Raw genomic sequence first — 8,575 nt, forward strand, 5'->3', positions numbered from 1 at the left:
TACTGGGACGTTTTCTGGAATATGACCTCTTATATAAACAAATTGCTTGCGCATTTCTAGATGATACGATGAAACATTTACGGAGGTTTGCCGTTTTCGGTAGCTGTAGTGGTAAGTTCAGTTGGCCTTCTCGTACCTGTCCAGAGCCCCAGCGGCCGCCTTGTCCCGGGATGACGCCCTCGTTTTCTGCTACAAAAGTTTCCTCAGGCCCGGCTTCGAACGCCTGCGCATCACATCGCCGGGCCTCCAGAAGCAGATGTGGCTGGAGCGGCAGGTGCAAGCCCCCGTCCCGTGCACCGTCGACGAACATGTGTCTTTGGGGAAGAAGCCTGCTGGAGGGGTGACGAACGACGGCCCAGGCACCCCGTCATGTGGATGCCAGCGTAAGGGGGCACCGTTGGGGGCGGTAATAGTGGCGGGGGGGGGAAGGCCGGCGGGGGGGGGGGGTAGATAATCGTCACTCAATCAAGCGTATCTTATTTTGACTGGCACCAGGATAGGGGCGTCCCACACCCTAATTGGCACTAACACTGCTGTTGGGGATTATTTTGAGTTTCCGCAGTTTAACTCTAAGTCGCTTGCTTGTGAAGAAAATTGAACTTTCATGGCGAGCCCATCGGCTCGCTTCATTAGCAGAACGGAAACAAGAGCGTACCACCCTTTTTGTTACCTGGAACTCAGCCTCCCCTCAACGCGAACAAGGACAATTCGTCGCTTTTGGGAAACCGTCTAACGCATGTAATGCCGAACTAAGTTCTATAATGTTACGATTCCCGGATTATAGTGCCATAATGTGCTGAATGCATTGTCGGCGGGGTTTGCTACTTCAGATGGATGAACATAGTGAGGCGAAAAAAGAAAGGAAAAGGGGGAAGAAAGTACGCAGAAACAATGAATAAGAGGGAGACGAAAATGAAATCAGTACGGAGCGTAGAAAAATATACAGCACTAGGAGAAAAAAATCCGAGGACCTCGAGGGTAAAGAACCTCGGTTAATCCCGAGCCAGACAACAAAGTTAGAGGAGCCTTTGTCCCTCCTGCCGCGTCAGCGTGATTTCACCATGTACCAAGAAAGACAATGAAAAAACCAATTCCAAACAAGATGGGCGAACTTGAAAAACTCGAAATTGCGGAATTGTTTTGCCCCTTCCTTGAAAAAGAACTGTCCCAGAAAAGTACCCTCAAACCATGGAGAAGAATCCAAGCAGTCAGGTTTTCGGCGCACATCCTGGAGCCGGGCCCCGATCAAGAAACGTGCGGGGGCACGAGTGCGCATGCCTAGAACGGAAGCGGGAGCCTCTCTGTTTGCGTGCGCCCGCACGTCTGGGATCGGTAATGTCTTGCGGTCAACGTACGCACTGTCTTGCACTGTAACTAAAACGTGTTCGATCCTCGCAGAGCACCCGCCAAGACGACGACGTAGGCCACGTCCGAAGCGCGCGTGCGCGCTTTACTGCAGGCACAATAAACGTTTCTCCAATCCAACAACCCTCGTCAGGCTTTGTTCGCGTGCTCAAAATAGGGCCTGGAAGTGGAAATGTGTTCCAGAAACACTGCAAGCACGCTTTGTGCCCAAATTGCAGACACTCTAATTGCAGCCATATAAAGTACTGCGATGAAGCTTAGCTAGCTTTACGGGTTATGGACAAGTCCTGCGCTCCGGTTACAGTCAACTAGAATAGATACTCTGGTGGCAGGAATCGCGGTAAGGTTTCAGTGCAGCCATTTATACTTACCTTTCGTTGCTCACCGCCGATTCTCAATCTCCAGCCGTCACCAATCGCAAGAAGCAGCAGCAAGAGCCGCTTAGGAGGGTTCGCGTGAAAAAGATTCGAAAACTGAACAACGGAACCAAACTTCCTTCTCTTTTCACTAATTACCGAGAACAATAAAAATGGCCTAAGTAGAAAATGTTGAATATTTTTAAAAACTGCTAATATTATTTATTCTTTATTAGGTTTACTTTCTGTTGTCAGTAGTAATGAGGCAATGTTTTATGGCCGCCTCTGGACGGCAAACGAGTTAGCGCATCTCTGCCGCTCCCAATACTGCCAATACTTAATCACTGGAACTGCCAGAAAGCTGTTGGCCGTGTTGTGCTGTTGGTCGCGGTGTCGTGCGTCACATGGTCACTTCCGTATGGCGGCCGTGATTTTGATACCCTGTATAGAAAGATAGAAACACCACAACCTACTCATTGCCACAAGTACACGCGCGTCGGCGAGATTAGCTTCCTTTGGCAAGTTTGGTGGCTCTCGGGCGCACTTCAGGAGGCTCGGCACGCACCTTTATTCGCCTTTGTTGTCTGGGGGAAGCACCGTGTCGACGACTCTTGCAAGCCATTTCCACGGCGGTGATCACACCTGGACTGCTAGGCTTACATCAGCTGCGGCTGAGCGCAAAATCCGCCGCAAAGTATCCCCGCACTGTTCTGCGCTTCGCGTTGTATCGTCCAGGTTTGTGAGGTGCTGCATACCGAAGGCGTTGCTCGAGCGGCAGTAGAGGCTGTCCCCCGAACGAAATGCGGCGAGCTACCGCTGCCGGCTAAGTGTGGCAACATCGCTGCACCTACCTTACTACAGATCAAAATCGCTTCCCCACGATCTGCTGCAGCGTTAACGTGATCCTACGCCACTGAGAACCCTTGTAGCAGCAGTTGCACTGGTGGCGTAATGTTTTACGCGAGTGGCCGAAAGGGAACAAGTTCAACTGAACTTGCGGGTCCATCTTTTGGATAGAACAGACCCCCGATTTAATACCGGAGCAGCTGGCCAACGTACGTTTTGTGCATGACGCGGTCTTCCGTGCAAAGCTATCTGTATGTACAGACCAGTGACAAACTGAGCTGTGGCGGCAGGCCAACTAGAATTAGTGGCGCAGCGCTTGGATCTGTTTGCCGGTCATTTGAGCGACAAGCGAGCGGTTGTCCCGACTGGATAACTGTGGCGGCTTTCCCCGCGGACAAGCGGACACTTTAGGCTGTCGTGGCTCGGGATAGGTGGGCCTGGAAACGTTCTGCGAAGACGGGAGTCGCAGATACGGGTGCGTATGTAGCCGAGTGTTCTGGACAGCCATTGCAGTAAGCGTGCTTTCAGCGGTGTGTGGGGGCGGCTAAAGCCTGCTTGTCGATGCCCCTCTGCAGCGGGGACCGCTCCACCGAGACGTCTAAGCCGAAGAACATCATCCCCGAGGGCACGCACCAGTACGACCTGATGAAGCAGGCGGCGTCCACGCTAGGCTCGGGCAACCTGCGGTTGGCCGTCATGCTGCCCGAGGGCGAGGACCTCAACGAGTGGGTGGCCGTAGACACGGTGGACTTCTTCAATCACATCAACACGCTGTACGGCACGGTGAGCGAGTTCTGCACCGAGAGCAGCTGCGCTGTCATGTCGGCGGGCCCCGAGCACGAGTAACACTGGGCTGACGGACAGACGGTCGAAAAGCCCGTCTCGGCGCCCAAGTACATCGCCTACCTCATGACCTGGGTGCAGGACCAGCTGGACGACAAGTCGCTCTGCCCCTCCAAGATTGGTGAGTTGTGCTCCTGCCTGTTGTCCCCGCTCTTCTTATTCCTGCTCCTCACGCTGTCCCGCGCAGGGGCGCCCTTCCAGGAGTACTCCTCGTCCATCGCCAAGGCGGTCCTGAGGCAGCTGTTCCGGGTGTACGCGCACATCTACCACCGGCACTTCTCGGACGTGGTGCGGCTGGGTGAGGAGACGCACCTCTGCACCAGCTTCAAGCACTTCATCTCCTTCGTCCAGGAGTTCGGCCTCATTGACCACCGCGAGCTGGTGCCCCTGCAGGAGGTCATCGAGAAGCTCACCATTGAGGCCCGCGACGGAAACCCCTCGCACTAGTGACCCTGTCCGCCCACAGAACTGCTTCCAGTCGAGGACAGACCTTTCTTTTTTGCCATGGTGTGGAGGAGGGCTTCCACAGTGTGTGCCCCCGATTCGTGCTTCCTTTTTTTTCCTCCCCTCTACTGCATGCAGCCTTTGCGCACCCCCCCTTTAGGCAGCAGCCGCGTGCTTGGACATTTTTGCCATTGAGAGTGTTCCTTTCTTGTGAATGTGCGCGTCATTGTGTGTGCCAGGGACGGTCCCCTCCTTTTCACCGTTTTCTTCACCCTACTGCTGCCCCCCTCTGGGTAACTGCCGTTCGGCTGACAGCAGGATTGGCTGGGTGGCGCACCTGCATTGCAGCACAATCCTGCTCTGAGGCGTGCGATGTCCTAGCAGTTCCGGTGTTTTTTTGCAGACGTTTTCCACCACCATGCATGTGGATTGACGAGTTTCTTGCATCAAATTTTACTAGAGCACACGCTTCCTCCCTGTTGAAAATTCCATCAACCAACCATCAAGATTCATTGCTGGAAAGGTTGATTGCGTTTGATGGTCGCCTCGGAAAGCTTGATGTACGTAAGAAACTGTAATAAAAGCTACTGGAAGAGGACGCTAGAAAATGCTGGCAGGCATGATGGCATGCCTGCCAGCACCTTCTGGCGTCTTCCAGCACGTTCCTCCATGATGGCAGGTTTCCGGCGCAATGGCGGCAGATGTTGACGTGACGGCAAGCTCGACCGCTGAATTGCTGATGGAAATGCATTTGCTGAACGAATGACAGCAGAAAGCCAAACTTTATACGAGAGCGAAGCGCTTGTAATAACAGAAACATAGCGGTGGCATTGACCGTTGCGAGAAAATTACAAAAGCTGCCTTTTTGAAAAGGTGTTGCCGAAAACTTAATAGGCACGCTTCGCAATGACGGCAGATGTTGGCGTAACGGCAAGCTTGACTGCTGTATTGATGATGGAAAAGCATTTTCCGAACGAATGCTGGCAGCAAGCCAAAATTCATTCGATTCATTCGAAATCATTCGAATCGAATGAATCGTTCGAATGAAAATCATTCATCGTTATCATTCGATAACGGTGAGAGTGGCAGTGAAGAGTCGGAATGCGGCTTTAGAGATCGGATTTCAGCTCGAGTGAGGATTCGGATGTCGATCAGCCTGGGAACATCAAATCGGGCTCAAAGGTGGGTGTTGGTTTCGGTTTCAATTGGCTCTGGAGTAGGTATGTGCGCTCGAAATATGTTCTGACTGGTTTATATTTATTCGCTGGGGTGTTAACTACCTATGGTGGTGATCTCCTGCCACCAGCGCAGAAACGGATCAAGTTTTCGCCGAGACGAGAGCCCGGCGTGTACCTGGGCGACGACGTAGCCATGGCCCTAGTGCCAAAAAGATCACACAGAAAACAAAAAACCAGTTACACCTAGCCGCATCAAACTTTCTCAATAAAGAAATAAAGTATTGTGTTAGATTTTGTATATCCTGAAATAATTTTATTCTTTTTTAACATTTTTATATTTCACTTTTTTCTATCTTTTTCTGTAGTTTTTTTTACGAAGTTCTTACTTTCATATTTTTGCATCGTTCTATCGTCAGTGTTGAAGTAAAACTTGGTATTGTATGTCAAAGAACATATAATTACTGCATTTTGGTATATGCTAAGGCAGGATGGTGCCTTTGCTTTATGTAATAAAAAATTTGCACCGAGACATCCCTTTTTCATCACTTTTTCTGGCGGTCCCGAAAGAGTTCATTTATCCGTCATTGCTCAGCCGTCAATTCAGTGGTGGATGTGCTGTATGAACTATGGGCATGTTATGCTTAACGCCAACACACGTTCATGTCATAATTTGCTAAGAATTCAAGAACCCCTTGGGTAACAGTTTTCATGACTGAACAGAAATTGTATTGGAATCTCTTAGCAATTATGAGGTGTGCGCACCATAGTGGAGGACGCCGGATTAATTTTGACCCCCTGGGTATCTTTAATGTGCGCCTAAATCTCGTACACGCAGGCGTTTTCTCTATTTGCCTCTAGAAGCTCCTTTGATAAACAATGCCTCTAGCCTCGTGAGACCCGACGAACAACCTGCCGCGTGTAGTAGAAGAAAACGTGTACTTAAGGCCATTGGACACAGGAAATTACAATAAAAAAAGTTGTATTGATGTAAAATGTGACGTTGGCCTACCATGGTGTGTGCAATATATTGCACACAGGGATTCAGTGCACGAAAAAAAAAACAATATCACATATTGCACTTAATAAAAGAAAAGAGTTCTCCAGCTGGAAATTCTAGCTATGAAACTGCTTCAAGCAGTTTCTTGAGGAAGTTAAACAAAAAAATGCGTCGCAGCGAGTGCACCGAAACTTCGAGCGTTGTGATCATCCGGGGTTACGGCACCGTGATGGCGACTTTGGTTCAGAAAGCTCAGGCGTGTGTCTGGCGCCCGCTGTCCTGAAAGAGACAGGAGGCATTGGTGCTATCGTGGTCAAAGAGGAAGCATCTGGGAGGGGTGTTTGTTGTTATTGTTGTTCCTTAACATTATAGGCGCATACCCGATCAGGGGATCGGCCAAACAACAGTCGTGAAACCCAAAGGGATAACTGCTTAGGTGGATGATTCCAGGAAAATTAGAAAAATTTGGAAGCTTTTTTCTTCTTGTGTTTGAGGAATCGAGTTTGGAAATTAGTCAATATTAAAATAAACAACTAAAGGAATGAAATAAATAAATGAATAAAGAAGAAGAAGAAGAAGAAGAAGAAGAAGAAAAAGAAGGAGGAGGAGGAGGAGGAGGAGGAAGAAGAGGAGAAAATAGAGGACGAGGAGAAGGAGGAGGACGAGGAGACGAGGATGAGGATGAGCAGGAGGAGAGAGAATAATAATAAAAAATATTCAGTAGAACAGTCGTGTCCTCTTCGTCTTCTGACATGTCGAGATCCGATGTGTCCTGAGAAGCAATGGCTTCAAAAATCGGCACGGCAGTTTTCAGCCGCAGCCCTAGCACAGTCCAGAAAATCCGAAATTGACAACGTCGTATTATAAACCAAAAAAAGCTTATTTGGTAGAGATAAATATCAATTTACTGCCCGGTCATCGTAACAGTACATACAGCGCACACACTAGAAAATACCTAATACAATGTACCTCGATCCCAGTGTGCAATAAATTGTACACAAAAGATTTCAGCTCGACAACAAACAAAATACACGTTTGCGCGAAATAAAATTGAGCTCTAGATGATCCCTACACATTCAAGAATCCATTCAACAGAAATTTCAAACCATTTCGTAAAGCGGTAAGAAAATACGAGCATCTTACTTGGCCGGGCGAGTAGAACGACTCCGTGGGAACGAAGGCCATCTTCAAAATGGCGCGCAAAAAAAACCGCGCAGTCGACTTCTCCCACTCTGCGCTAGGTGGCAGCACATGTCTGTGCAATTCTTTGTACAGGCGGTCTCGGCTTCTACGGCTGTTGGAAAACCGCTACGGCGCTGAGAACGAGTGTGCAATATATTGTACACTGGGTCTCACGAGGCTAGAAGCTCCTTTGATAAAGGCACATTATGCCCTTTGCATTCTGATTTTCAATATTTAAATGCTTTTCTGCAGCGTTAAGCATTATTTCCAAATTATAATATCGTCTGCGAGATCGTCAGAAATATCGCCTGCTGGTGACAGAAGTGTCGTCTGCTCGCATAAAAATACACTGGCAAATCTGCTGGGTAACAATACGCTAGCAGATGATACCTCTGATGATCTCGCAGACGATCACCGCAAGCCACCAACGGATCAAACGAGACCGCTCTCCTGGTCTGCGGGTGTTAGTAAATGTTCATTAAGCTGTGCCTATAATATATTTTGCTCATTATGGATGAAGAAAAACCACGTTTCACCTGACCACGCGAGACAAAGTCCGCAAAGCTGCCCGAAATTTTGCACAGAACACCCCTGAACAACCTTCTGGCAGCTAGCTGGATTAATTTGGTTGGCGCACGGATTAAATTCGCTGTCACCTAGATTAAATTAGATGGCGTTTGTATTAAATTACATATCACTTGAATTAAATTGGCTCGTGCCTGGATTAAATTCTGTGGCGATTAGATTAAATTGAGCAGGAAAACCTGTAGTTTGTCCGTGACATTATGCAACTTGCTACTCCAATCTGATCCAATTCCATTCAAGCAAATTACACATTGACTTCCTCCCCACCGTGTAGGTGCCGTAACAACCGCAACACACAACACGCAGACATCACATAGCAATGATGGTGTCTACAGCAGTGTGTTGTGAAATAAGTGAGTATCCTTCTCTCGCGCCCCACTATCATCATCGTCAACTGTGTTCGATTAAAGGCATCATCGGGAGGGGTCTTCGCGGCTCGTCCCTTTCTCCACATATTTTGGTGCCGTGAAACCCGGGAGAAGGGACCTCCAGAGGTGAGCTACAGCGAGCGTATTCCGCTTCTGTTCGACCGCATCCTCACCTCTGGAGATCCGGAATGAAGCCGCACAGGAAGACGCCGACTCGGAGAACAGCGGGGCAGCCTTAGAAGAAGAAGACAGAACAAACCCAGCCATAACAGATATCTGCCCGAAACAGCACGAGATGTCCGTGAGCAGTGACACGACCGACGCGGAGACGACGCCGTCTTCTGCCTCCTGAGCCCGGTCACCAGCTATTACAAGCGACTTGACGCTGGACCGGACCATGGAGGCCCTCCT

At 49.3% G+C, this 8,575-nt stretch overlaps 1 pseudogene; it reads left to right on the forward strand.

The window, feature by feature from the left end:
- The first annotated feature begins 3,146 nt into the window (after nt 1-3,146).
- Nucleotides 3,147-3,857, forward strand: LOC144164216 (MOB kinase activator 1B-like; annotated as a pseudogene).
- Nucleotides 3,858-8,575: the final 4,718 nt, after the last annotated feature.

Source organism: Haemaphysalis longicornis, unplaced genomic scaffold (assembly GCF_048455015.1).
Source record: "Haemaphysalis longicornis isolate Haplotype H1 unplaced genomic scaffold, Haemaphysalis longicornis Haplotype H1 scaffold_1, whole genome shotgun sequence".
NCBI lineage: Eukaryota > Metazoa > Arthropoda > Arachnida > Ixodida > Ixodidae > Haemaphysalis > Haemaphysalis longicornis.